Source organism: Rhinoderma darwinii, unplaced genomic scaffold (assembly GCF_050947455.1).
Source record: "Rhinoderma darwinii isolate aRhiDar2 unplaced genomic scaffold, aRhiDar2.hap1 Scaffold_4367, whole genome shotgun sequence".
Taxonomy (NCBI): domain Eukaryota; kingdom Metazoa; phylum Chordata; class Amphibia; order Anura; family Rhinodermatidae; genus Rhinoderma; species Rhinoderma darwinii.
The window spans coordinates 14261-26347 of NW_027463854.1; the positions used below are offsets into that span (position 1 = coordinate 14261).

Sequence of the window (12087 nt, forward strand, 5' to 3'; positions counted from 1 at the left end):
ACCATTCTCGATCACTCAGTCACAAGTGAATGTTTGATTGCTTTGGAAAAACAACCACTTATAGAAAAAGTCAAGTCCCAGTTGCCTAATGGATAAGGCACTGGCCTCCTAAGCCAGGGATTGTGGCTTTAACGCCCATCTGTATTGTTTGCCTTTCCTCTGTCTCAAAGTAAAGCCATTGGCATGTTATGGTTCCAGATTATAAGTGCTCTTCTGGCTTCTTCACTGGGTACTTGTCCCAGCTTCTGGGCCGGCTCCATTACTGTTACGTACTGTTATGTGACGATGCGCTAATCCCTTGGCAGCAGCAACATAACTGTATATGAGATGTCGCCAAGGGTTTAAAGTAAAGCCATTAGCATGTTTTAATTCAAGATTAAAAGTGCTCGACTAGGTTCTTCACTGGATACTTGTCCCAATACATATTAAGAGGTATTCCGTTTTTAAAGGGTTTTGTCACTCCATTAAGATTTCCTTCATCTGCATTAGAAATGTCCTGTTAGTGTGCAATTAGAACGACAATACAAGGGAACCTAGTCTTTTCTTAAAAAAACAAGCATGCGGTTAAGATTTTATCCGATTTGGAAAGCAAACGGTACAACACAAACCTTTCTCGCTCACTCATCACATGTGAATGTTTGCTTGCTTTGGAAAGAAAAAACCACGGCACAGACCAAGTTTACAGCCCTAGTGGCCTAATGGATAAGGCACTGGCCTCCTAAGCCAGGGATTGTGGGTTCAAGTCCCATCTGGGGTGTTTACCTTTCTTCTTTCTTAAAGTTAAGCTGTTGCTGTTTTAGTTCCTGATTAAAAGTGCTCAACTGGCTTCATCCACTGGACTGATGCTTCTTTATATATTAATAAGAGAGAAGTAAATGACTTATTACTCACAGTATCTTGACTGACCGCTATCTTAAACGCTGTCGTGTTTTTGAAAATTGATGGAAAACAGACACGCTTGAGGAATCACTTCATCCCGCGGTGCAATCGATCAGCATACGGTGGAAAACGGACACGCGTGCAGACATCAGTAAGAGCTCCAATGGCGCAATCGGTCAGCGCACGGTACTTATAAAGCAGTAACTGTTGAGTAATGACGAGGTTGTGAGTTCGAGCCTCACCTGGAGCACTCCTTTCTTGCCTTCTTGTGCTTTATTTAGACCTCCAGTGGAATAGCAAACTTACTCATGGCCCATGATCTATAAACATAATTGAAGGGGATACATGGAAGAGGTATACCGTTTTTAAGGGTGAGTCCCATCTGTGGTGTTTGCCTTTTCTATTTCTTAAATAAAAGCCATTGGCATGTTTTAGTTCCAGATTAAAAGTGCTCAACTTGCTTCTTTACTGGATACTTGTCCCAATATATATTAAGAGGTATTTTTAAAGGTTTTGGCCCTCCAATAAGCTTTCCTTCATCTTTATTAGCAGAGTCCTGTAAGTGTGTGATCATAATGAAAAGACAAGGGACCCTCTTTCCCTTGTCTACAAAAAGCAAGCACGTGGTTAAGATTTTGTCAGATCTAGAAAGCAAACGGTAGAACACAAACCATTCTCGATCACTCAGTCACAAGTGAATGTTTGATTGCTTTGAAAAAACAACCACTTATAGAAAAGGTCAAGCCCCAGTTGCCTAATGGATAAGGCACTGGCCTCCTAAGCCAGGGATTGTGGCTTTAACGCCCATCTGTATTGTTTGCCTTTCCTCTGTCTCAAAGTAAAGCCATTGGCATGTTATGGTTCCAGATTATAAGTGCTCTTCTGGCATCTTCACTGGGTACTTGTCCCAGCTTCTGGGCCGGCTCCATCACTGTTACGTACTGTTATGTGACGATGCGCTAATCCCTTGGCAGCAGCAACATAACTGTATATGAGATGTCGCCAAGGGTTTAAAGTAAAGCCATTAGCATGTTTTAATTCAAGATTAAAAGTGCTCGACTAGGTTCTTCACTGGATACTTGTCCCAATACATATTAAGAGGTATTCAGTTTTTAAAGGGTTTTGTCACTCCGTTAAGATTTCCTTCATCTGCATTAGAAATGTCCTGTTAGTGTGCAATTAGAACGACAATACAAGGGAACCTAGTCTTTTCTTAAAAAAACAAGCATGCGGTTAAGATTTTATCCGATTTGGAAAGCAAACGGTACAACACAAACCTTTCTCGCTCACTCATCACATGTGAATGTTTGCTTGCTTTGGAAAGAAAAAACCACGACGCAGAGCAAATTTACAGCCCCAGTGGCCTAATGGATAAGGCACTGGCCTCCTAAGCCAGGGATTGTGGGTTCAAGTCCCATCTGGGGTGTTTACCTTTCATCTTTCTTAAAGTTAAGCTGTTGCTGTTTTAGTTCCTGATTAAAAGTGCTCAACTGGCTTCATCCACTGGACTGATGCTTCTTTATATATTAATAAGAGAGAAGTAAATGACTTATTACTCACAGTATCTTGACTGACCGCTATCTTAAACGCTGTCGTGTTTTTGAAAATTGATGGAAAACAGACACGCTTGAGGAATCACTTCATCCCGCGGTGCAATCGGTCAGCACACGGTGGAAAACGGACACGCGTGCAGACATTAGTAAGAGCTCCAGTGGCGCAATCGGTCAGCGCACGGTACTTATAAAGCAGTAACTGTTGAGCAATGCCGAGGTTGTGAGTTCGAGCCTCACCTGGAGCACTCCTTTCTTGCCTTCTTGTGCTTTATTTAGACCTCCAGTGGAATAGCAAACTTACTCATGGCCCATGATCTATAAACATAATTGAAGGGGATACATGGAAGAGGTATACCGTTTTTAAGGGTGAGTCCCATCTGTGGTGTTTGCCTTTTCTATTTCTTAAATAAAAGCCATTGGCATGTTTTAGTTCCAGATTAAAAGTGCTCAACTTGCTTCTTTACTGGATACTTGTCCCAATATATATTAAGAGGTATTTTTAAAGGTTTTGGCCCTCCAATAAGCTTTCCTTCATCTTTATTAGCAGAGTCCTGTAAGTGTGTGATCATAATGAAAAGACAAGGGACCCTCTTTCCCTTGTCTACAAAAAGCAAGCACGTGGTTAAGATTTTGTCAGATCTAGAAAGCAAACGGTAGAACACAAACCATTCTCGATCACTCAGTCACAAGTGAATGTTTGATTGCTTTGAAAAAACAACCACTTATAGAAAAGGTCAAGCCCCAGTTGCCTAATGGATAAGGCACTGGCCTCCTAAGCCAGGGATTGTGGCTTTAACGCCCATCTGTATTGTTTGCCTTTCCTCTGTCTCAAAGTAAAGCCATTGGCATGTTATGGTTCCAGATTATAAGTGCTCTTCTGGCATCTTCACTGGGTACTTGTCCCAGCTTCTGGGCCGGCTCCATCACTGTTACGTACTGTTATGTGACGATGCGCTAATCCCTTGGCAGCAGCAACATAACTGTATATGAGATGTCGCCAAGGGTTTAAAGTAAAGCCATTAGCATGTTTTAATTCAAGATTAAAAGTGCTCGACTAGGTTCTTCACTGGATACTTGTCCCAATACATATTAAGAGGTATTCAGTTTTTAAAGGGTTTTGTCACTCCGTTAAGATTTCCTTCATCTGCATTAGAAATGTCCTGTTAGTGTGCAATTAGAACGACAATACAAGGGAACCTAGTCTTTTCTTAAAAAAACAAGCATGCGGTTAAGATTTTATCCGATTTGGAAAGCAAACGGTACAACACAAACCTTTCTCGCTCACTCATCACATGTGAATGTTTGCTTGCTTTGGAAAGAAAAAACCACGGCGCAGAGCAAATTTACAGCCCCAGTGGCCTAATGGATAAGGCACTGGCCTCCTAAGCCAGGGATTGTGGGTTCAAGTCCCATCTGGGGTGTTTACCTTTCATCTTTCTTAAAGTTAAGCTGTTGCTGTTTTAGTTCCTGATTAAAAGTGCTCAACTGGCTTCATCCACTGGACTGATGCTTCTTTATATATTAATAAGAGAGAAGTAAATGACTTATTACTCACAGTATCTTGACTGACCGCTATCTTAAACGCTGTCGTGTTTTTGAAAATTGATGGAAAACAGACACGCTTGAGGAATCACTTCATCCCGCGGTGCAATCGGTCAGCACACGGTGGAAAACGGACACGCGTGCAGACATTAGTAAGAGCTCCAGTGGCGCAATCGGTCAGCGCACGGTACTTATAAAGCAGTAACTGTTGAGCAATGCCGAGGTTGTGAGTTCGAGCCTCACCTGGAGCACTCCTTTCTTGCCTTCTTGTGCTTTATTTAGACCTCCAGTGGAATAGCAAACTTACTCATGGCCCATGATCTATAAACATAATTGAAGGGGATACATGGAAGAGGTATACCGTTTTAAAGGGTGAGTCCCATCTGTGGTGTTTGCCTTTTCTATTTCTTAAATAAAAGCCATTGGCATGTTTTAGTTCCAGATTAAAAGTGCTCAACTTGCTTCTTTACTGGATATTTGTCCCAATATATATTAAGAGGTATTTTTAAAGGTTTTGGCCCTCCAATAAGCTTTCCTTCATCTTTATTAGCAGAGTCCTGTAAGTGTGTGATCATAATGAAAAGACAAGGGACCCTCTTTCCCTTGTCTACAAAAAGCAAGCACGTGGTTAAGATTTTGTCAGATCTAGAAAGCAAACGGTAGAACACAAACCATTCTCGATCACTCAGTCACAAGTGAATGTTTGATTGCTTTGAAAAAACGACCACTTATAGAAAAAGTCAAGCCCCAGTTGCCTAATGGATAAGGCACTGGCCTCCTAAGCCAGGGATTGTGGCTTTAACGCCCATCTGTATTGTTTGCCTTTCCTCTGTCTCAAAGTAAAGCCATTGGCATGTTATGGTTCCAGATTATAAGTGCTCTTCTGGCTTCTTCACTGGGTACTTGTCCCAGCTTCTGAGCCGGCTCCATCACTGTTACGTACTGTTATGTGACAATGCGCTAATCCCTTGGCAGCAGCAACATAATTGTATGTGAGATGTCACCAAGGGTTTAAAGTAAAGCCATTAGCATGTTTTAGTTCAAGATTAAAAGTGCTCGACTAGGTTCTTCACTGGATACTTGTCCCAATACATATTAAGAGGTATTCAGTTTTTAAAGGGTTTTGTCACTCCATTAAGATTTCCTTCATCTGCATTAGAAATGTCCTGTTAGTGTGCAATTAGAACCACAATACAAGGGAACCTAGTCTTTTCTTAAAAAATCAAGCATGCGGTTAAGATTTTATCCGATTTGGAAAGCAAACGGTACAACACAAACCTTTCTCGCTCACTCATCACATGTGAATGTTTGCTTGCTTTGGAAAGAAAAAACCACGGCGCAGAGCAAGTTTACAGCCCCAGTGGCCTAATGGATAAGGCACTGGCCTCCTAGGCCAGGGATTGTGGGTTCAAGTCCCATCTGGGGTGTTTACCTTTCATCTTTCTTGAAGTTAAGCTGTTGCTGTTTTAGTTCCTGATTAAAAGTGCTCAACTGGCTTCATCCACTGGACTGATGCTTCTTTATATATTAATAAGAGAGAAGTAAATGACTTATTACTCACAGTATCTTGACTGACCGCTATCTTAAACGCTGTCGTGTTTTTGAAAATTGATGGAAAACAGACACGCTTGAGGAATCACTTCATCCCGCGGTGCAATCGGTCAGCACACGGTGGAAAACGGACACGCGTGCAGACATCAGTAAGAGCTCCAGTGGCGCAATCGGTCAGCGCACGGTACTTATAAAGCAGTAACTGTTGAGCAATGCCGAGGTTGTGAGTTCGAGCCTCACCTGGAGCACTCCTTTCTTGCCTTCTTGTGCTTTATTTAGACCTCCAGTGGAATAGCAAACTTACTCATGGCCCATGATCTATAAACATAATTGAAGGGGATACATGGAAGAGGTATACCGTTTTTAAGGGTGAGTCCCATCTGTGGTGTTTGCCTTTTCTATTTCTTAAATAAAAGCCATTGGCATGTTTTAGTTCCAGATTAAAAGTGCTCAACTTGCTTCTTTACTGGATACTTGTCCCAATATATATTAAGAGGTATTTTTAAAGGTTTTGGCCCTCCAATAAGCTTTCCTTCATCTTTATTAGCAGAGTCCTGTAAGTGTGTGATCATAATGAAAAGACAAGGGACCCTCTTTCCCTTGTCTACAAAAAGCAAGCACGTGGTTAAGATTTTGTCAGATCTAGAAAGCAAACGGTAGAACACAAACCATTCTCGATCACTCAGTCACAAGTGAATGTTTGATTGCTTTGGAAAAACAACCACTTATAGAAAAAGTCAAGCCCCAGTTGCCTAATGGATAAGGCACTGGCCTCCTAAGCCAGGGATTGTGGCTTTAACGCCCATCTGTATTGTTTGCCTTTCCTCTGTCTCAAAGTAAAGCCATTGGCATGTTATGGTTCCAGATTATAAGTGCTCTTCTGGCTTCTTCACTGGGTACTTGTCCCAGCTTCTGAGCCGGCTCCATCACTGTTACGTACTGTTATGTGACGATGCGCTAATCCCTTGGCAGCAGCAACATAATTGTATGTGAGATGTCACCAAGGGTTTAAAGTAAAGCCATTAGCATGTTTTAGTTCAAGATTAAAAGTGCTCGACTAGGTTCTTCACTGGATACTTGTCCCAATACATATTAAGAGGTATTCAGTTTTTAAAGGGTTTTGTCACTCCATTAAGATTTCCTTCATCTGCATTAGAAATGTCCTGTTAGTGTGCAATTAGAACGACAATACAAGGGAACCTAGTCTTTTCTTAAAAAAACAAGCATGCGGTTAAGATTTTATCCGATTTGGAAAGCAAACGGTACAACACAAACCTTTCTCGCTCACTCATCACATGTGAATGTTTGCTTGCTTTGGAAAGAAAAAACCACGGTGCAGAGCAAATTTACAGCCCCAGTGGCCTAATGGATAAGGCACTGGCCTCCTAAGCCAGGGATTGTGGGTTCAAGTCCCATCTGGGGTGTTTACCTTTCATCTTTCTTAAAGTTAAGCTGTTGCTGTTTTAGTTCCTGATTAAAAGTGCTCAACTGGCTTCATCCACTGGACTGATGCTTCTTTATATATTAATAAGAGAGAAGTAAATGACTTATTACTCACAGTATCTTGACTGACCGCTATCTTAAACGCTGTCGTGTTTTTGAAAATTGATGGAAAACAGACACGCTTGAGGAATCACTTCATCCCGCGGTGCAATCGGTCAGCACACGGTGGAAAACTGACACGCGTGCAGACTTCAGTAAGAGCTCCAGTGGCGCAATCGGTCAGTTCACGGTACTTATAAAGCAGTAACTGTTGAGCAATGCCGAGGTTGTGAGTTCGAGCCTCACCTGGAGCACTCCTTTCTTGCCTTCTTGTGCTTTATTTAGACCTCCAGTGGAATAGCAAACTTACTCATGGCCCATGATCTATAAACATAATTGAAGGGGATACATGGAAGAGGTATACCGTTTTTAAGGGTGAGTCCCATCTGTGGTGTTTGCCTTTTCTCTTTCTTAAATAAAAGCCATTGGCATGTTTTAGTTCCAGATTAAAAGTGCTCAACTTGCTTCTTTACTGGATACTTGTCCCAATATATATTAAGAGGTATTTTTAAAGGTTTTGGCCCTCCAATAAGCTTTCCTTCATCTTTATTAGCAGAGTCCTGTAAGTGTGTGATCATAATGAAAAGACAAGGGACCCTCTTTCCCTTGTCTACAAAAAGCAATCACGTGGTTAAGATTTTGTCAGATCTAGAAAGCAAACGGTAGAACACAAACCATTCTCGATCACTCAGTCACAAGTGAATGTTTGATTGCTTTGGAAAAACAACCACTTATAGAAAAAGTAAAGTCCCAGTTGCCTAATGGATAAGGCACTGGCCTCCTAAGCCAGGGATTGTGGCTTTAACGCCCATCTGTATCTGTGCCTTTCCTCTGTCTCAAAGTAAAGCCATTGGCATGTTATGGTTCCAGATTATAAGTGCTCTTCTGGCTTCTTCACTGGGTACTTGTCCCAGCTTCTGGGCCGGCTCCATCACTGTTACGTACTGTTATGTGACGATGCGCTAATCCCTTGGCAGCAGCAACATAATTGTATGTGAGATGTCACCAAGGGTTTAAAGTAAAGCCATTAGCATGTTTTAGTTCAAGATTAAAAGTGCTCGACTAGGTTCTTCACTGGATACTTATCTCAATACATATTAAGAGGTATTCAGTTTTTAAAGGGTTTTGTCACTCCATTAAGATTTCCTTCATCTGCATTAGAAATGTCCTGTTAGTGTGCAATTAGAACGACAATACAAGGGAACCTAGTCTTTTCTTAAAAAAACAAGCATGCGGTTAAGATTTTATCCGATTTGGAAAGCAAACGGTACAACACAAACCTTTCTCGCTCACTCATCACATGTGAATGTTTGCTTGCTTTGGAAAGAAAAAACCACGGCGCAGAGCAAATTTACAGCCCCAGTGGCCTAATGGATAAGGCACTGGCCTCCTAAGCCAGGGATTGTGGGTTCAAGTCCCATCTGGGGTGTTTACCTTTCATCTTTCTTAAAGTTAAGCTGTTGCTGTTTTAGTTCCTGATTAAAAGTGCTCAACTGGCTTCATCCACTGGACTGATGCTTCTTTATATATTAATAAGAGAGAAGTAAATGACTTATTACTCACAGTATCTTGACTGACCGCTATCTTAAACGCTGTCGTGTTTTTGAAAATTGATGGAAAACAGACACGCTTGAGGAATCACTTCATCCCGCGGTGCAATCGGTCAGCACACGGTGGAAAACTGACACGCGTGCAGACATCAGTAAGAGCTCCAGTGGCGCAATCGGTCAGTTCACGGTACTTATAAAGCAGTAACTGTTGAGCAATGCCGAGGTTGTGAGTTCGAGCCTCACCTGGAGCACTCCTTTCTTGCCTTCTTGTGCTTTATTTAGACCTCCAGTGGAATAGCAAACTTACTCATGGCCCATGATCTATAAACATAATTGAAGGGGATACATGGAAGAGGTATACCGTTTTTAAGGGTGAGTCCCATCTGTGGTGTTTGCCTTTTCTCTTTCTTAAATAAAAGCCATTGGCATGTTTTAGTTCCAGATTAAAAGTGCTCAACTTGCTTCTTTACTGGATACTTGTCCCAATATATATTAAGAGGTATTTTTAAAGGTTTTGGCCCTCCAATAAGCTTTCCTTCATCTTTATTAGCAGAGTCCTGTAAGTGTGTGATCATAATGAAAAGACAAGGGACCCTCTTTCCTTTGTCTACAAAAAGCAAGCACGTGGTTAAGATTTTGTCAGATCTAGAAAGCAAACGGTAGAACACAAACCATTCTTGATCACTCAGTCACAAGTGAATGTTTGATTGCTTTGGAAAAACAACCACTTATAGAACAATTCAAGTCCCAGTTGCCTAATGGATAAGGCACTGGCCTCCTAAGCCAGGGATTGTGGCTTTAACGCCCATCTGTATTGTTTGCCTTTCCTCTGTCTCAAAGTAAAGCCATTGGCATGTTATGGTTCCAGATTATAAGTGCTCTTCTGGCTTCTTCACTGGGTACTTGTCCCAGCTTCTGAGCCGGCTCCATCACTGTTACGTACTGTTATGTGACGATGCGCTAATCCCTTGGCAGCAGCAACATAATTGTATGTGAGATGTCACCAAGGGTTTAAAGTAAAGCCATTAGCATGTTTTAGTTCAAGATTAAAAGTGCTCGACTAGGTTCTTCACTGGATACTTGTCCCAATACATATTAAGAGGTATTCAGTTTTTAAAGGGTTTTGTCACTCCATTAAGATTTCCTTCATCTGCATTAGAAATGTCCTGTTAGTGTGCAATTAGAACGACAATACAAGGGAACCTAGTCTTTTCTTAAAAAATCAAGCATGCGGTTAAGATTTTATCCGATTTGGAAAGCAAACGGTACAACACAAACCTTTCTCGCTCACTCATCACATGTGAATGTTTGCTTGCTTTGGAAAGAAAAAACCACGGCGCAGAGCAAATTTACAGCCCCAGTGGCCTAATGGATAAGGCACTGGCCTCCTAAGCCAGGGATTGTGGGTTCAAGTCCCATCTGGGGTGTTTACCTTTCATCTTTCTTAAAGTTAAGCTGTTGCTGTTTTAGTTCCTGATTAAAAGTGCTCAACTGGCTTCATCCACTGGACTGATGCTTCTTTATATATTAATAAGAGAGAAGTAAATGACTTATTACTCACAGTATCTTGACTGACCGCTATCTTAAACGCTGTCGTGTTTTTGAAAATTGATGGAAAACAGACACGCTTGAGGAATCACTTCATCCCGCGGTGCAATCGGTCAGCACACGGTGGAAAACTGACACGCGTGCAGACATCAGTAAGAGCTCCAGTGGCGCAATCGGTCAGTTCACGGTACTTATAAAGCAGTAACTGTTGAGCAATGCCGAGGTTGTGAGTTCGAGCCTCACCTGGAGCACTCCTTTCTTGCCTTCTTGTGCTTTATTTAGACCTCCAGTGGAATAGCAAACTTACTCATGGCCCATGATCTATAAACATAATTGAAGGGGATACATGGAAGAGGTATACCGTTTTTAAGGGTGAGTCCCATCTGTGGTGTTTGCCTTTTCTCTTTCTTAAATAAAAGCCATTGGCATGTTTTAGTTCCAGATTAAAAGTGCTCAACTTGCTTCTTTACTGGATACTTGTCCCAATATATATTAAGAGGTATTTTTAAAGGTTTTGGCCCTCCAATAAGCTTTCCTTCATCTTTATTAGCAGAGTCCTGTAAGTGTGTGATCATAATGAAAAGACAAGGGACCCTCTTTCCTTTGTCTACAAAAAGCAAGCACGTGGTTAAGATTTTGTCAGATCTAGAAAGCAAACGGTAGAACACAAACCATTCTTGATCACTCAGTCACAAGTGAATGTTTGATTGCTTTGGAAAAACAACCACTTATAGAACAAGTCAAGTCCCAGTTGCCTAATGGATAAGGCACTGGCCTCCTAAGCCAGGGATTGTGGCTTTAACGCCCATCTGTATTGTTTGCCTTTCCTCTGTCTCAAAGTAAAGCCATTGGCATGTTATGGTTCCAGATTATAAGTGCTCTTCTGGCTTCTTCACTGGGTACTTGTCCCAGCTTCTGAGCCGGCTCCATCACTGTTACGTACTGTTATGTGACGATGCGCTAATCCCTTGGCAGCAGCAACATAATTGTATGTGAGATGTCACCAAGGGTTTAAAGTAAAGCCATTAGCATGTTTTAGTTCAAGATTAAAAGTGCTCGACTAGGTTCTTCACTGGATACTTGTCCCAATACATATTAAGAGGTATTCAGTTTTTAAAGGGTTTTGTCACTCCATTAAGATTTCCTTCATCTGCATTAGAAATGTCCTGTTAGTGTGCAATTAGAACGACAATACAAGGGAACCTAGTCTTTTCTTAAAAAATCAAGCATGCGGTTAAGATTTTATCCGATTTGGAAAGCAAACGGTACAACACAAACCTTTCTCGCTCACTCATCACATGTGAATGTTTGCTTGCTTTGGAAAGAAAAAACCACGGCGCAGAGCAAGTTTACAGCCCCAGTGGCCTAATGGATAAGGCACTGGCCTCCTAGGCCAGGGATTGTGGGTTCAAGTCCTATCTGGGGTGTTTACCTTTCATCTTTCTTAAAGTTAAGCTGTTGCTGTTTTAGTTCCTGATTAAAAGTGCTCAACTGGCTTCATCCACTGGACTGATGCTTCTTTATATATTAATCAGAGAGAAGTAAATGACTTATTACTCACAGTATCTTGACTGACCGCTATCTTAAACGCTGTCGTGTTTTTGAAAATTGATGGAAAACAGACACGCTTGAGGAATCACTTCATCCCGCGGTGCAATCGGTCAGCACACGGTGGAAAACGGACACGCGTGCAGACATCAGTAAGAGCTCCAGTGGCGCAATCGGTCAGCGCACGGTACTTATAAAGCAGTAACTGTTGAGCAATGCCGAGGTTGTGAGTTCGAGCCTCACCTGGAGCACTCCTTTCTTGCCTTCTTGTGCTTTATTTAGACCTCCAGTGGAATAGCAAACTTACTCATGGCCCATGATCTATAAACATAATTGAAGGGGATACATGGAAGAGGTATACCGTTTTTAAGGGT

At 41.7% G+C, this 12087-nt stretch overlaps 15 non-coding genes across 15 annotated transcripts; all 15 read left to right on the plus strand.

Moving 5' to 3' along the window:
• Window positions 1-684: 684 nt before the first annotated feature.
• On the plus strand, window positions 685-757 carry TRNAR-CCU (transfer RNA arginine (anticodon CCU)). Its single transcript has one exon. It is a non-coding gene; the product is annotated as a tRNA-Arg (tRNA).
• A 279-nt stretch (window positions 758-1036) lies between these two features.
• On the plus strand, window positions 1037-1129 carry TRNAI-UAU (transfer RNA isoleucine (anticodon UAU)). The gene is given in 2 exon segments: window positions 1037-1074; window positions 1094-1129. It is a non-coding gene; the product is annotated as a tRNA-Ile (tRNA).
• A 1103-nt stretch (window positions 1130-2232) lies between these two features.
• On the plus strand, window positions 2233-2305 carry TRNAR-CCU (transfer RNA arginine (anticodon CCU)). The gene has a single exon. It is a non-coding gene; the product is annotated as a tRNA-Arg (tRNA).
• A 279-nt stretch (window positions 2306-2584) lies between these two features.
• Window positions 2585-2677, plus strand: TRNAI-UAU (transfer RNA isoleucine (anticodon UAU)). Its single transcript is given in 2 exon segments — window positions 2585-2622; window positions 2642-2677. It is a non-coding gene; the product is annotated as a tRNA-Ile (tRNA).
• Window positions 2678-3780: 1103 nt separating this feature from the next.
• TRNAR-CCU (transfer RNA arginine (anticodon CCU)) lies at window positions 3781-3853 on the plus strand. The gene has a single exon. It is a non-coding gene; the product is annotated as a tRNA-Arg (tRNA).
• Window positions 3854-4132: 279 nt separating this feature from the next.
• TRNAI-UAU (transfer RNA isoleucine (anticodon UAU)) lies at window positions 4133-4225 on the plus strand. Its single transcript is given in 2 exon segments — window positions 4133-4170; window positions 4190-4225. It is a non-coding gene; the product is annotated as a tRNA-Ile (tRNA).
• Window positions 4226-5328: 1103 nt separating this feature from the next.
• On the plus strand, window positions 5329-5401 carry TRNAR-CCU (transfer RNA arginine (anticodon CCU)). Its single transcript has one exon. It is a non-coding gene; the product is annotated as a tRNA-Arg (tRNA).
• Window positions 5402-5680: 279 nt separating this feature from the next.
• Window positions 5681-5773, plus strand: TRNAI-UAU (transfer RNA isoleucine (anticodon UAU)). The gene is given in 2 exon segments: window positions 5681-5718; window positions 5738-5773. It is a non-coding gene; the product is annotated as a tRNA-Ile (tRNA).
• Window positions 5774-6876: 1103 nt separating this feature from the next.
• Window positions 6877-6949, plus strand: TRNAR-CCU (transfer RNA arginine (anticodon CCU)). Its single transcript has one exon. It is a non-coding gene; the product is annotated as a tRNA-Arg (tRNA).
• Window positions 6950-7228: 279 nt separating this feature from the next.
• On the plus strand, window positions 7229-7321 carry TRNAI-UAU (transfer RNA isoleucine (anticodon UAU)). The gene is given in 2 exon segments: window positions 7229-7266; window positions 7286-7321. It is a non-coding gene; the product is annotated as a tRNA-Ile (tRNA).
• Window positions 7322-8423: 1102 nt separating this feature from the next.
• TRNAR-CCU (transfer RNA arginine (anticodon CCU)) lies at window positions 8424-8496 on the plus strand. The gene has a single exon. It is a non-coding gene; the product is annotated as a tRNA-Arg (tRNA).
• Window positions 8497-8775: 279 nt separating this feature from the next.
• On the plus strand, window positions 8776-8868 carry TRNAI-UAU (transfer RNA isoleucine (anticodon UAU)). The gene is given in 2 exon segments: window positions 8776-8813; window positions 8833-8868. It is a non-coding gene; the product is annotated as a tRNA-Ile (tRNA).
• Window positions 8869-9971: 1103 nt separating this feature from the next.
• Window positions 9972-10044, plus strand: TRNAR-CCU (transfer RNA arginine (anticodon CCU)). The gene has a single exon. It is a non-coding gene; the product is annotated as a tRNA-Arg (tRNA).
• A 279-nt stretch (window positions 10045-10323) lies between these two features.
• On the plus strand, window positions 10324-10416 carry TRNAI-UAU (transfer RNA isoleucine (anticodon UAU)). Its single transcript is given in 2 exon segments — window positions 10324-10361; window positions 10381-10416. It is a non-coding gene; the product is annotated as a tRNA-Ile (tRNA).
• Window positions 10417-11871: 1455 nt separating this feature from the next.
• TRNAI-UAU (transfer RNA isoleucine (anticodon UAU)) lies at window positions 11872-11964 on the plus strand. The gene is given in 2 exon segments: window positions 11872-11909; window positions 11929-11964. It is a non-coding gene; the product is annotated as a tRNA-Ile (tRNA).
• Window positions 11965-12087: the final 123 nt, after the last annotated feature.